Genomic DNA, 14,952 nt, shown 5'->3' with positions numbered 1-14,952 from the left:
TTACTGCATCAGAGGTTTAATACATAAAGTAGTTGCATTTGTTTAGATGTTTGGTACTTATATATATTTTTATTTGTTTTTTTTTTTTCAAACACATTTTGAGACCAACAGACAGAGGATGTATCACACTTCATTTTATTTGAGGCATACCTCCCCTAATATTTTACATATATATATTTTTTAATTTGAAGGGAAATAGCGCCACGTCTACACTACCGTAATCTACCTTTTCCTGTTGTCAGATTTTATTAGGTGGTAATACCTTGAGGAAAAATTTGCCTGAGGGGTCAGTTCCTGACACCCATTCTCCCATAGAGTAAAACCACTGATCTTCCTTCCTCGACTCCTTTAATGTTATCAATAATTGGTTGTAATTATGAGTCTTTCCTTTATTCCACTCTTTTTAGGCCCTGGTAGATTATACCCCCAATCTTGATGTGCTGTGGTCCACAGGGCTTGATCCCATGCTTGACATCCTGCCCCATCCCAGAGCCAGCAAATGTATTTATCTGCCCATAGAAGTCCTCTAGCCCCAGTTGTATCCCCACAATCTGCACTCTGACAGAAATCTACCAGTATAGTGCTAGTTATTCCCTCTATAAAGGTTAGATTCAATGTTTTTCCTGTTCTTTCCCAATCCAAAGGTTCCTCTACTCTTCCATAACATCTCCCCCCTCTTATGGACGCCTCTCCTAGAGTCACCAGTAACCCAAGAATAATTACTGTCCCTTTCATCCTAACCAGCTACAGAGTTCCAGTGGATAGGGTAGGGGAGACTTCACCGGTTTGAGACAAGTCCCACCTTGTGCAGGACCTCCCTTTGTAGCCGGACTTTCTGAACCTCTTGTAGCCAACTGGCCCTACTCTACCTGTAAAACCTTTTTGCAATGGGACTGGTGAATCCAGGTAGACCACTCTGCAATCCTTATCGCAGTAGGGGTAGTTAGGAGGACTTTGAAAGGACCATCCCACCTTGGGGAGTACCACTGCTTTTTCTTATTACTTTTTGTTAAGACCCAATCTCCCACATGCACCTTTTCATCTTCTCGAATTGGACCTTCTAGGACAGAACAAAAATCATTAGTACGTCTTTGTCTTAACAGCCTAGACATGTATTCTGCTAGTGTGTGCTCAGACTCCTCAGTAGGTGTTTCATTTGGTTGTAAGGGTATCTTATATGGCCTTCCATGTATCATTTCAAATGGGCTTAAACCTTCTTTTGTGGGTGTGATATGCTGTATGGTCACAGCTACTAGTAGGCAGTACATCCAATTTTTACCTGTTTCTTCCATAGCTTTCCTCAGTTTGCTTTTTAGAATGCCATTATGTCTTTCCACCAATCCAGCTGATTGGGAATGATAGGCACAATGGTATTTCACTTAAATTCCCATCACTTCTCTCAAATGTTGTAAAGTTTTATTTACAAAATAGGGTCCATTATCACTGTCTGTGCATCTGCACTTCCTGTCTGGAATTCTCCACCCATTTGGTCAGGGTGTCTATGATTAGCAAACAATATTTCTTCCTTTCACATTCGTCCAATTCAATAAAATCCATGCAAATGTGTTGGAATGGATATTGCAGTGTGGGGAACTTCCCTTTCCGTGGTCTTATGCCTCCCTAAGCATTATATCTTGCACATATAATCCATTGAGAGGAAAAAGTTTTTTAGTAGTTAGTGAAGCCATAGGCTTTACATACCTTTTTTAACATCTCAGTCACCCCCCTGTTTGACACATGTGTTACTCCATGTGTCAATACTGCTGCATATCTAAATAAGGATTTTGGCAATACCAGTTTTCAATCAGGTGACATGTAAATGTTATCTATACTTGTGCAACCTTTTGTTTTCCAATATTGTTTCTTTGTCTCTAAGGACTGTGTAGTCTACATTATTTCATACCTTAATTTAATGTTCTAAACTCTAAAATACCTCTAAAGGTTCAATTTTGTACCCATTCATATAATCACTAGACACCCACCCCATAAAAAGGAACTCGCCTCATTCTTCAGTTGTGTAGAAGGAGGAGGGGGGGTGTCATATCTGCACTTGAATTGGGGCTGGGGAAAATAAATACTCTTTATCTAACATGAATGAGTGCAGGATCACAGATCAAACTACCAAAGAAAGCCTTCCTTACTTTGGAGTTGTTAAAAACAATATTCTTTCATTTATTCAAATATAAGTCCATAAGTCCACCAAGTATGCAGACATAAAATGTTTCCTAGTGGCATTTACATTATTTGACATATATATTCAGTATATATAAAAATATTTTTCTCAGACCCCGATATTTTAGCAGAATTGAATAAAACATGAATCCCTTTTATATTGTTCTCCTTATTCTCTGGTCCCAAAACATTTTTTTTTTTTAATTTAACCCAAACACATATTCTAATTCAGAACTTAGCCTTTTAATTTTATAAATGTACCTAAATATAAACAGCATTGCATCATTAACACTTTACAGTTGAAAATCTGGGAGTTCTAAAAGTAACATATCCAAGAAATATTTACTTTAAGGCTATTATTTGGACTTTCTTTCCTACCGAAAATCCTAATATTTTTACAGATGCACAAATTAACCTCTGTGTGCTCAAAGGGTTAATGCTGCCCTACTAGTCATCCATCATCATCTCCCTCTACCTCCTCAAAACCATCAACAATTTCTGCCATGTGCTTCCTTTAACACCATGGCATGCTAAAATAATAAAGCAGCCTGGTGTTATCAGTGTACTTTTTTTTTTTTTTTTATGCTCAGTTTCAATATTTACAATATAACCCTTCTGTTTTGTCATAGCTGGTCAAGGGTTAACTTTTTTTACAGACACAATCTCTCACACAGGAATTTGAAACGGAGGAGCAATTCACTCCCTCCTGTAATACAGGAGATTCACACATGAGGGGAGGGGTGAGGAAAAACTACAGGCTTTAATCTCCCTGTGATGATTTCTCGCACTTATTTATTTATTTTTTACTCAGTCATACTTAGCTATTTTTCTGCTTCTCAAATATTTGTTAAACATTTAGATAACATTTGCGTCTGGCCTAATTCTCTTTTGCTAGACCCATCAGTGATATGGCTATTAAATCACCTTTACCTGAAGTTGCAGCGCCAACTATTTGATTTCTATGAGTCCCACCGAGGGTTGTCCCCGAGCAGGCGGCCCAGATGTAGCACAGTCTCCCAGACAATGTTGTCCAGTGGTACCTGAGATGGTGCAGTAATCCAAGACGCCGGCTCTGGTCCAATCCCCATGGGCCATATAGTGCAATGTCACCTGGTATTTTACATATTTATCTGCTTAATACATTGGCGGCTAGCAAGGTATTGGCTGCTTTACAGAGCGAAGCCATAAGACAATTAAACCAAGTATCTCTTTAAGCTTTTCTAAAGTTCCCTGCTTCTCTACCAGCTCCGAATCTGTCACTGATAGGCAAGCAGGCTACAACACAAATTTTACAAACACACAGACCATGAGGTGTGAAGAGAGATTTTTTGCTGGTTATTTAAACTCCTATTATCAACCCATACTTTTTTTGATCTTTGGGTCCTAACAATTTAAATTTATCCATCAAATCCTGACACTTTTACAGTTAGTTTACTATTGGATCCAAACTTCCCTATAAAGCCCTGTGTCCCTAAAGAGCAGTTCCAGTCTCCCACTTGGCACATCAGGAACACAGCAGCCTCATAAGCAGGCACAAAACATTCTTTTACAGAGACTATTCCCCATTGTCAACGCCAGACGGGTCTCTCATTTACCTATGAAACACTGGTATAGTGACCCTCCACGGTAACAATAGGAATACTAGAAGTGTAAAAATATCATCACTCCCCACACTATAGGGAGAATCAAAAAATAATTAACTTGCCTCTGCAGTACTGTTGTTTTTTTTGTTTTTTCTTTTCAATAAGGTTACAGCATCAACAGAAAGGTTAACCATGAGAAAGGAGAAACTAAACACACAAAATAAAGTTAGTCTTGTGATCTTCCTAGATCACTTAAGCGCTTACATCGTCGGGCAATCCACCTCCGACGATGACGTCAGGCATTCACCCTCTGAAGTTCGGTATACCTCAAATCTTTTTTTTATCTGTCCTGGACAGCGGGTAACGCTATTTTTTACCTTAGACAACGCTCCCAAGTGTCTCTGTCTTCGCACACTGGATTATTAAGATATTATACAATCAATACCAGTGTCGGCAATTACAACACATTAATCAAACAGAAAGAGAAGAAAAGACTCTTAGAGAGTATTAAGAATAAGTTAAATTATCTTACCTCTCAAACACCAGGAGGACTGGATCACGAAGTTCGAAACCAGACAGTGGATCTGGGTCTCAGGCCCCCACCCCTATTTCACCACTAAAGTTGAGTGGGGGGACTTTTAATTCTCAGTGAGCTTTGAGGTCCAATACTCACCAAAGTTTTTGTCGGGACCATCTGACCTGAAATGCACTTGTTGGTTCGGGCTCGGAGGACCAAAAATGTTAGGATTACTCTCCTCTTGTGATCAGTCGAACTCCAGATGTATTGAAAAGCAGACAATTTATTTCAGATGTGTCACACAAATGGATGATGCTTACAAGTCAAAAGATGCAGTAAGAATCATACAAAGAGATGAACATCCCCCCTCCTAATACCTACAATAATATAGGGATAACGCTTCTATTGGCTGAGGAAACACACATAGCGTGCCTGGTACAAAATGGTACTTTATTTGCTAATTAGTGTTTACTGTACGTTCTTGTTCTACCATATATGGTTAAGCCTAATCATCCTACAACTTACTATGGAGTTAGTTAAAGCAAACGATACAGCAAGTTAATACAACAATGTGCTCAGAAGTCATCTTAAAAATAATCTCAAGGTTATTGTTTTTCTAATAGTTTTTCTAATAGTCACACAATAAACATTTAAAACTTTTCTAACATTTATTTTTTAATTTTAATTTTTAATTTTAATTTTTTTTTTCCATTTTTATCTTTTTTTCTTTATTTGTATTTTTAGTTTTATTTTTTTATTAATTTTTATTTTTATTTTTATCTTTATTTCATTTTTATTTTTATTTCATTTTTATTTTCAATATTAGTTTTTCCTTTTATATTTCATTTTTCGGCTTGTATGTATATTTATTTTATTTTGCATTAAAATGTATTCCCAGTGAGCTCCATGGTTTAGCTAGAACTGATGTCTTTAGTCCTTGGAATCATTTTTGCAGATTGCTATTTGCACTTTTTTAGTCTCTCCCAGCGACTGTGCTCTGCCTGTGGGAGTAACTTTTTTTCATTTCATCAGCATGGTTCCCATGTGGATGGTGATTAGTCCTCTGTGTGGGAGATGTTTCCGCCTTTCCTTTATTTAAGATGGTTCAGTGGGCCAGGAATTAGGTCTTGGATAACTCCCTGTAGGTTGGCGAAACATGTCAACGTATTTCCGGTGGCACTGACGTCATTTTATGCTCCTTGGAATGCACTTCCTGGTTTCTGGAACGCACGCCATAAGCAGCGTCCGGATCCATCTCTAATCCCTTTACATGCCTGTTTTTATCAACTATTTTGTAAGTACCCATTTGTATATGGAATAAATCCCTTTTCAAACAGTGCCTGGTGATTCTGCTGAGAAATTCCAACAAGAAATCCTTTGATCTGATGTGCACAACACCACTCCTGAGCTTCTCTAGATACCATCGCATAAGCCTGAAGTGACCCCCCGGACTGCAAAGCTGGGGGTCATCGCTATTTGTTGAATGGGGACACATGTGGGGGTGGCGTTTCTGCACCTGAAAAGTCCTGGAGCGTCTGTGGTCCATTGCACTTCAAAAGTTTTTTCTCCCATTGCGGATCAGAACAATCAGCAAATTTATTTGGACTTTATTTACATGTTTTTTGCTTTGTATATTCACATCTGCACTCATCTACACTTGGTCACACATGTTTAATAACATTTGCGAGCGCCACATTTCCATAATTTTACATTTCTAGTGAGTAGCACTTTTCTTTAGTTTTCTTTTTCACTGTTTTTTCACCATTCAGCACAAGTTTAAACTTTATATTATTCACTGACCTTGGCAGGGACCATTACTCCGTTGTCAGAGCTATCTGTCATGGTGCCACTGTTGTATACTGGTTTGTATTATGAGCCTGAATCTTACAGATGGGTGACTTCCTCTTCAATCTCATCTGTCAGGCTCAGAAACGTGTAGGCCTCTTCACTAGTGTAAGTTCAAATGGACATTTTGGTACACTAGTGTGACTCACAAGAAAAAAAAAAGAGCACCTGACTGTCAGCAACTGCTTCAAACGCTACCAAAAAACCTGTTAGCATCCGCAGGGATCAGACCTGACTCTGCGAATGCTGCAGTTATGTGTTTAGTGTTTTGTAAGTGACAGTGATCGATCGATACTGCACTTAGGTGGGCTGGGGTGGGCTGGGCTGGGCTCAAGGGCTAAATGCAAGTGCTAGCAGGTATCTGGGCTGAACCCATTAATGCTGCATTTTTAGGAACCCTAAACTGTTGGGGACGCTAATATAGTTCTGATCAGATCAAAGATATCGATTCGTTCAGGGCCCGTTTAGGGCTACTGGCACTAGTTTTACACTGCCTGGGGTGATGCAGACCCTAACTGACGCTAAAACCTAACTGATATCACCTGCCTGGTGATCAGGGGGTTAAACCTTTTTTTAGGTAATATACGGCGGGTATCCTAACGCTAAAAAAAATAACTAACTAACCAGCGTCACCCGTGACACTAATGCAGTGATCACTAGTGACAGGGGGTGATCAAGGGGTTTAGGGGGATCCCTAGACCTATCTGGGCCTACTATTAAGTACCCTAACACTGATTATTGTCACAAATGACACCAGTACAGTGATCAAAGAAAAATATAAACACTGCATTGGGTGACACTGTGACAGGGAGTGAAGGGGTTAACTGGGGGGCGATCGGGGGTGATCGGGGGGGACAAGTGTGCCTATGTGTACTGTGTCAGTGCAGTGTTGGTGCAACTTACTGTGAGATGTCTTCTCTTCTCTCTCTGGAACGGAAAAGAGTTACATGGGGGGAGATGACATCACTTCCCCTGCCTGTGTAAGGATTTCATTTGCCAGAACCGATCACCAGGTCCAGGCCAGAAATCATTGGCCTGGGCCTCGGGACTGATCGGTTCTGAAGCAAATCTGATCATTGCGGCCGTAGTAAAGTAACATTGTTTCACCCAACCAAGCCAACCTGCCACAACTGGTTAACCACTTCAGCCTGGAAGATTTTACTCCCTTCCTGACCAGAGCACTTTTTACAATTTGGCACTGCATCGCATTAACTGACAATTAATCATACAATGCTGTACCAAAACAAAATTTGCATCCTTTTTTTTCCCACAAATAGAGCTTTCTTTTGGTGGTATTTGATCACCTCTGCGGTTTTTATTTTTTGCGCTATAAACAAAAAAGCGAATATTTTTTACTTTTTACTATAATAAATATCCCCCAATTTAAAAAAAAAACAAAGTTCTTCATCAGTTTAGGCGAATATATATTTTTCTACATATTTTTGGTAAATAAAAAAAGCAATAAGCATTAATTTATTGGTTTGCACAAAAGTTATAGCGTCTACAAACTATGGGAAAGATTTATGGCATTTTTAGTATTATTATTTTTTTTACTAGTAATGGCGCTGATCTGCGTTTTTTAGCAGTACTGTGACATTGCGGCAGAAAGATCGTACACTTTTGACACATTTTTGGGACCATTGACATTTATACAGCGATCAGTGCTATAAATATGTACTGATTACCGTGTAAATGTCACTGGTAAAGAAGGGGTTAATACTAGGGGGCGATCAAGGGGTAAATGTGTGTTCCCTAGATGTGTTCCAAGTGTATGGGGAAGGACTGACCGGGGGAGGAGACCTAGCGTTTTTCCTACTTAGTAGGAACAAACGCTAGGTCTCCTCTCCCTTGATAGAACAGGGATTTGTGTGTTTACACACACAAATCCCTGTGCTGGCTCTCGTGCATGTGATTGCATAAGACACCAGTAACGTTAGCCAATTTTTTTTTTATATTGTGAAAGATAATGTTACATCAAGTAAATTGATACCCAACATGTCACGCTTCAAAATTGCGTCCGCTCGTGGAATGGCATCAAACTTTTACCCTTAAAAATCTCCATAGGCGAAATTAAAAAAATTCTATAGGTTGCATGTTTTGAGTTACAGAGCAGGTATAGGGCTAGAATTATTGCTCTCACTCTACCAGTCACGGCGATACCTTACATGTGTGGTTTGACCACCGTTTTTATATGTGGGCGCTACTCACGTATGCGTTCGCTTCTGCACGCGAGCTCGTCGGGACGGGGCGCTTTAAAAACATTTTTTTTGTTTTCTTATTTATTTTACTTTATTTTATTTATTTTTTCACTGTTTAAAAAAAAAAAAAATGGATCACTTTTATTCCTATTACAAGGAATGTAAACATCCCTTGTAATAGAAAAAGGCATGACAGGTCTTCTTAAATATGAGATCTGGGGTCAAAAAGTCCTCAGATCTCATATTTGAACTTAAATGTAAAAAAAAAGTCATTTGAAAAAATGACAACAAAAAAATATGCCTTTAAGATGTATGGGCGGAGCTGACGTTATGACGTTGTTTCCGCCCTCCTATGGTATGGAGACGGGTGGGGGCCATCTTCCCCTCACTCATCTCCATACCACGGATGTGACAGGTCCCGATCGCCTCCGCCGCTACCGATGGCTCTGGTAAGTGTCGGAGGGCGCAGGAGAGCAGAGGGAGGGGGGTGGCACCTCTTCCGCTGACGATAATGGTGATCTTGCAGCAAATCCGCCACAGAGACCACCATTATCGTACACAGAACCGCCGGCCCTAAAGATAGATACCTCGGTTGTGGCATCAGCTGCTGCCGTTACCGAGACATCCACCTTCAAAGAAATGATGTATATATACAGTAGTCGGTCGGTAAGTGGTTAAATAGCTTTCATGTGTTAGGTAGACATTTTCTACTTTTTTTTATTCTTGAAAGTACACTAGACATTATGAATGTTTATTTATGCCAATCACCAAACTTTTCTGCAGGAAGCAATCTCAGGCCTTCACAATCCCATCCCTTGCTATTGGCCAATAACTTTAATGAGCACTCTCAGTGACAAACAGTGATGTTTGAGGAGGTAGAAAGGGTTTAGGCAGATCCCAGCTACTATAATCAGTATTTTTCCTTTGTTTGGGGGCTCTTGGATCATTTATAAAAGTACCTGCATTGCAAACCTTGTAGCAGTCTAGTACCTGCTAAAAAACTCAAAAAGTATTTTTTAATTCCAGCAAACACATGGGCATTCAATACCGGTACATCCTGTGAGGAGGCTTACAGGTCATTTTCTTTGGCAAAGACATTTCCGCACATAACAGACTAACATTAAACACTGTTCAATATTTTGAATTAAAGGTAAAATAAAGAAGGCATTTATTTGTCAAGCCATTAATACAATTTGTAAAATGCTTGTAAGGCTTTACCAAATGATACATTTTGACATTTTTCCTTTTTAATAAAAGTTAATTCTGAGAATTTTTAGGAGTGCAATGAATATGCTAGTTCTGTTCAGCCAATGTTAACATGAATGACTATATATAACCACAATAATTACTACTTTCCTCTTCTTAATGTGATTGCAGTAGTTATAGCAGAGTACTTGAATCATTTGCAACTAAATGAAAAATCATATGTATAACGAATACGCTGTGTGACTCTTGCTTCTGGCTTCCCCATAAATAAGTATAGTTTGTGCATTTTCACCTCTCTTCAAGTATTATTGACATTTAGCAATACAATGTCACATTTCAGTTTTAAAAAATGGAAGCCTATTATGAAGTCACGTCACCACCTTGAAAAGTTTATTTATAAGCCATATCATAATGACAAAACACCTTTGTTGTGACTAACAGTACACAGTGTAAAAATCATTCATTATCATATTAATTAAAATTCATCAACTCTTTTTTCATGTTATGCTCGGGATGCTCTTTCTGCAATTATCATATAGTCTTATTCTTGTATATTGTTATGAACAATGACAGCATAGAAAAAGAAAGGCAAAGTTAGGCTTGGCATAAAATGCATTCTGTACAAAGATATTGTTGTAAACAATGCAGAAAATTTGAAGTCAAAGTTTTTTTTTTTTTGCATAAACAATTTATTGAAATTTTCACGGGGATACAGAACAAAGAAAGTGGGGGGATAGGGAACACACATAATACCTACTTTACAAGGATATAAGCATATTAACTTATACTAAAATTCCAGCCGAGATATCCCAGGTTGCTCGAGCAGATAAAAAAAATAAAAAAAAAAAAAAAGGAAAAAAGAACCCGTGTAGGTAATCCAACACTTGACAAAAACTAAGAAATCCAATAACAACAGGAATAGTATCTAATTTGTACATATGAGCGCATCAAGTCTAGGTAATGGTGACATATCTTCTCCATGATATATGACTCGTTAAGGATAGCCCTTATAGCTCATTCCGAGTGCTTCCTACATGGGCAGGTCAAACTGGAGGAGGGGGCAGAAAGGGAAAAAAAAGTTAGATCTAGAGCGGACTATGAGAGGGGGTGAAGATATCACCAACTGCCCTCTCCTTTGCCTGAAAATTCAAAAAGAAATGCAGCATTATTCCTGATTAAATATACTTAGTGACTACTTAGAATGGACCTTAAATAGTTAGTGGGTACATCTTGTTGCCTCATGCATAAGTTCCTCGAAAGGACAGGAGTTCTTAAAAGACAACAAAGATTCCCAAATGGCAGTGAATTTGTCAGCTTTGTCCAAGGAAATGTAGATCAGCTCCTCTATCTCCGCTATGTGATTGATTTGCTGAATCCATTCTATTATCGAAGGCGGGGATGTCGATCGCCAATGCACTGGCACACTCATCCTGGCAGCATTGACCATATGCATTGCGATCAATTTGTAATAGCGTTTTTTGGGAAGCTTAGACAAATGCAGAAGATATTGCGCTGGTGAGAAATCTAGCTTAAGAGATGATACTTTCCCTATAATCTCATGTACTTTAATCCAGAATGACTGCAACCCCAAGCAGTTCCACCAGATGTGAAGGAACGTGCCCCTTTCCTTACCGCAATGCCAGCACTGATCAGATACGGAGGGGTAGTATTTATGTAGCAAGTCTGGGGTTCTGTACCAGCGTGAGCATATTTTGTATTCATTCACTTGTACCGAAACATTTAAAGATCCCTTGTGAATATAGAGATTGATACGATCCCAGTCTTCCTCGTCTATCTTCACTCCCAAGGCAGAATCCCAGTAAGTGCGATCCATGCAAAACAGTGTCGAGTGATTCCCGAACAGGGAGGCATAGATACACAAGATAACATTCGACTGAGGCTCTGCCCGGGAGCAAAGAGATTCCAAAACTGTAGCAGGCTTGGTGAACTTCTCCCTACTAGCTGGAACATCAAGAAAATGCTTAGGTTGTATATAAGACCAAAATGGAAATGCTCCCATTTTGGAAATTTCTGCTAGTTCCGATTGTCGCATAAAGCGACCTCTGCGAAAACATTTTTGGCCAACATCTCCTCATAGGGCCACTCTGCTCACGCAAATTCTCCAGATAAACCTAGAGGGAATTTACCTCTAATTGGAGTGATGGAGCACAGTTTGTCTGAAACCGAGTGGATGGCACAGGCTCTATCAAACGCATGAAGAGTGGCACTGACGAGGGGATGGGCCATGGCCTGAGGAGATACTTTGTTTCTAGATATCCACGGGGCCTGTCGTAGATTAGAATTTGAAATCAAGCTCTCAAGGATCACCCACCCTTAGGATCGTGGACTGGAATGCACATGCCAAATACAAACGAGGTGAACTGCCCAATAATAGCACTGAATGTCGAGCAGGCCTATACCTCTGTTCAGTTTTGGCAAGACTAGCTTTGCCCAACGTATCCGAGCTGGTTTGCTGCCCCAGAGAAAAGTTCGGCAAACAGATTTGTATTGCGTGAAAAATTCAGGTGGCAAACGAATCGGTAGCATTTGCATTTTATACAACAAGCGCGGAAGAATTGTCATTTTAATGATGGACGTCCGAACCAAGAGATGGTAGATCTCATATCTGGAGATCCTGGCATATGTTTTGTATTTCAGCCTGAAAGTTTCTGTTATAGAGCTCTGATAGTTTAATGGGGAGTTGGATACCGAGATATGTTATCGTATCAGTTTTCCATTTAAAGGGAAAGTGCTGTTTACATTGCTGGACTACGTCTGCTGATAGGGAGATATTCATCGCAAATGACTTAGAATAATTAATTTGTAAATTAGATAATGTTTTAAAATGTTCTAGGACTCGCAGGAGATTGGGTAGCGTTGTCAGTGGCGAAGAAAGAAAGAGGAGGACATCATCGGTGAATGCCGCAATTTTATACTCTCTTTTTTGCACTCAAATGCCTCTGATATTAGGGTGCACTCGAATGCACCTTAGAAGCGGTTCAAGTGTGAGAATATACAGCAAGGGGGAAAAAGCCTTGTCTTGTTCCATTGTGGATGGAGAAGGCGTCCGACAGGTAACCGTTTACTTTAACTCTGGCATTAGGGTTAGCATATAGGGACATGATGAAGGTTTGCATACGAGGCCCGAGTCCTAAAGCGCCCAGAACTGCTTCCATGTAATCCCATGCCACCCTGTCGAACGCCTTCTCTGCATCCATTTCCAGGAAAAAGCCCTCTCACCGGGTAGACATAAGCCAGTGGTGCAAATTTATTGCTTTAATCGTATTGTCTCTGGCCTCTCGGCCAGGGACAAACCCCACTTTGGTCCAAACCCACCCAGTAGGGAACGTGGAGAGATAAATGTGTTGCTAGAATTTTAGAAAACAGTTTAATGTCCACATTGAGAAGAGAGATCAGGTCATAGCTGGCAACATTCGAGGGATCCTTCCCCTCTTTGGGGATCACCGAGATGTAAGCTTCCAGCAATCGCATCGATCCGCTAGAGCTAGAGATGAGTGAGTTGAATGCCTTAAGAAATCTTGGTGCTAGAAAGTCCGAAAAGCTTTTGTAGTACTGGGCTGTGAAGCCATCAGAGCCTGGGCTCTTGCCTGATTTTGTGGCTTTCAGCGCCGCCAGGAATTCTTCTAGTGACAGCGGGCCTCTAAGGCCTGAGCATCGTCATCCGACAATGCCGTGGGGCCATGTAAATTTTCCCGAATCTGGGCAGGTCACATTGCAGACCCAGCTGTGTTCACATTCCCTGACTGAAGATTGTACAATTGGTCACAGAACACCTGAAATTGGTGGGCAATTTCTTCATTCTTCAAGTAGTTACGGCCTGCAGGACTTGTAATGTAATGGATTTTAGAATTTGGGGTGCGCTGCTGAGTCGCTATGGCGAGCAGTCTACCCGGCTTATTCCCCTACTCATAAAATAATCTTTGGGATAAAATCTTACGACGGCGTGCCTTTTTAAATAGCACCTCTGCCAGCTGTGCTCGCAGCTCCTGCAAGTCTAGTGATATCTTAATTGCCATCGACCGTTTATGTTGTGCTTCCAGCATACAGATTTTAGAGCAGAGAGAGAGAATCAATTCTTGTTGCTCACTTTTCCTCTTAGAAGAGATGGCCAGTAACTGCCCCCTGATGAAACACTTATGGGCCTCCCATTGCGTCATAGGCAAAACCTCTGGGGTATCGTTGTGGCGAAAGTAATCTCCAAGCTCCTGACTCAGGCTTGCATAGTTCACAGGATCTGTAAGAAGAGATGCGTCCAACCTCCAGGTCTTGGTGGAGGTGACATGGGTTGGAAACACTAAATTGATTGTTATGGGGTGATGATCCAAGAGAACCATGCTCTCGATAGAGGCATTATGGCGATAGGATAGATCTGCTTGAGAGATAAAGAGGTAATCTATCCTCGCATATCTATCCCGTGGAGACGAATAAAATGTATAATCCCTATCGTGGGGATAAAGAGTTCTCCACGAATCATGTAAAGTCAGGGAAGCTAATTGCAGTTTAATTTGGTGCAAAGCAGAGAAGGGGAGAGAGGAAGTTCTTGTCGAGATGTCTAGGAGCGGGTACAGAGGGAGATTGAAGTCCCCTCCCAAAATTAAGAGTCCTGACTGAAACAGGGTAAGTTTGGTTACCACCTCTCGTATGAAGGGGACCTGCTTGGTATTGGGGCAGTACACATTCGCTAGAGTGATCGGCTTATCGTTTCATTTGCCCTTTAAAAACAGAAACCTCCCTGCTGGGTCCAGCATCTGATCAGTGAGTTTGAGGAGAAAGGTTTTAGCAAGCAGGATTGAGACACCTTTAGATTTGGAGTCGGGACATGTAGCGTGATATGCTATGGGGAAGCGGCCATTCTGGGAACGTGGGACTGACCCAGATTTAAAATGGGTTTCTTGAAAGAGCAGAACCTTTTTGTCTATGAGCTTCTGTGAGGACACTACTGCACTTTTCTGGGACATTTAGTCCTCTCGCGTTTAGCGAATAGATTGTGAGCGATAAAGGAGCTGAGCAAGTATGTGTCATTGTCGGTTCTTTGTAGTCAAGAACCTAGGGTGTATTGTATGTGCTGCCAATGTACTTTAAGTCAGGAGAGGGCAGTTGGGGAAGATTAGGTAGTGTAGAAATTTAAAAAAAGAAAAAGGGAAAAAAAAGGGGGGGGGCAAGAGGGCTAACAGCAGCAAGGGGAGAGAGGATCGCAAGCCTGAACCCAAGGGCTTAACTCGCAACCCTATCTCCACCCCTGGGAGAGAAGGAGGATACTTATGAGGGATTTATCTGAGTTAATTTCCGGAGGTGTGCACAGACCTGCCAGCCCACCTAGTCCTAAGAGTCCTAAGGCAAGGGGGGTAGGGAAAATCGTAACTGTTCAAAGGGAACCTGCCACTGTGAGGTGGGAGAGAGATCTAACAAT

The sequence above is a fragment of the Aquarana catesbeiana genome, linkage group LG01, assembly GCF_042186555.1.
Source record: "Aquarana catesbeiana isolate 2022-GZ linkage group LG01, ASM4218655v1, whole genome shotgun sequence".
NCBI classification, from domain to species: Eukaryota; Metazoa; Chordata; class Amphibia; order Anura; family Ranidae; genus Aquarana; species Aquarana catesbeiana.
This window is presented reverse-complemented; position numbering follows the sequence as displayed.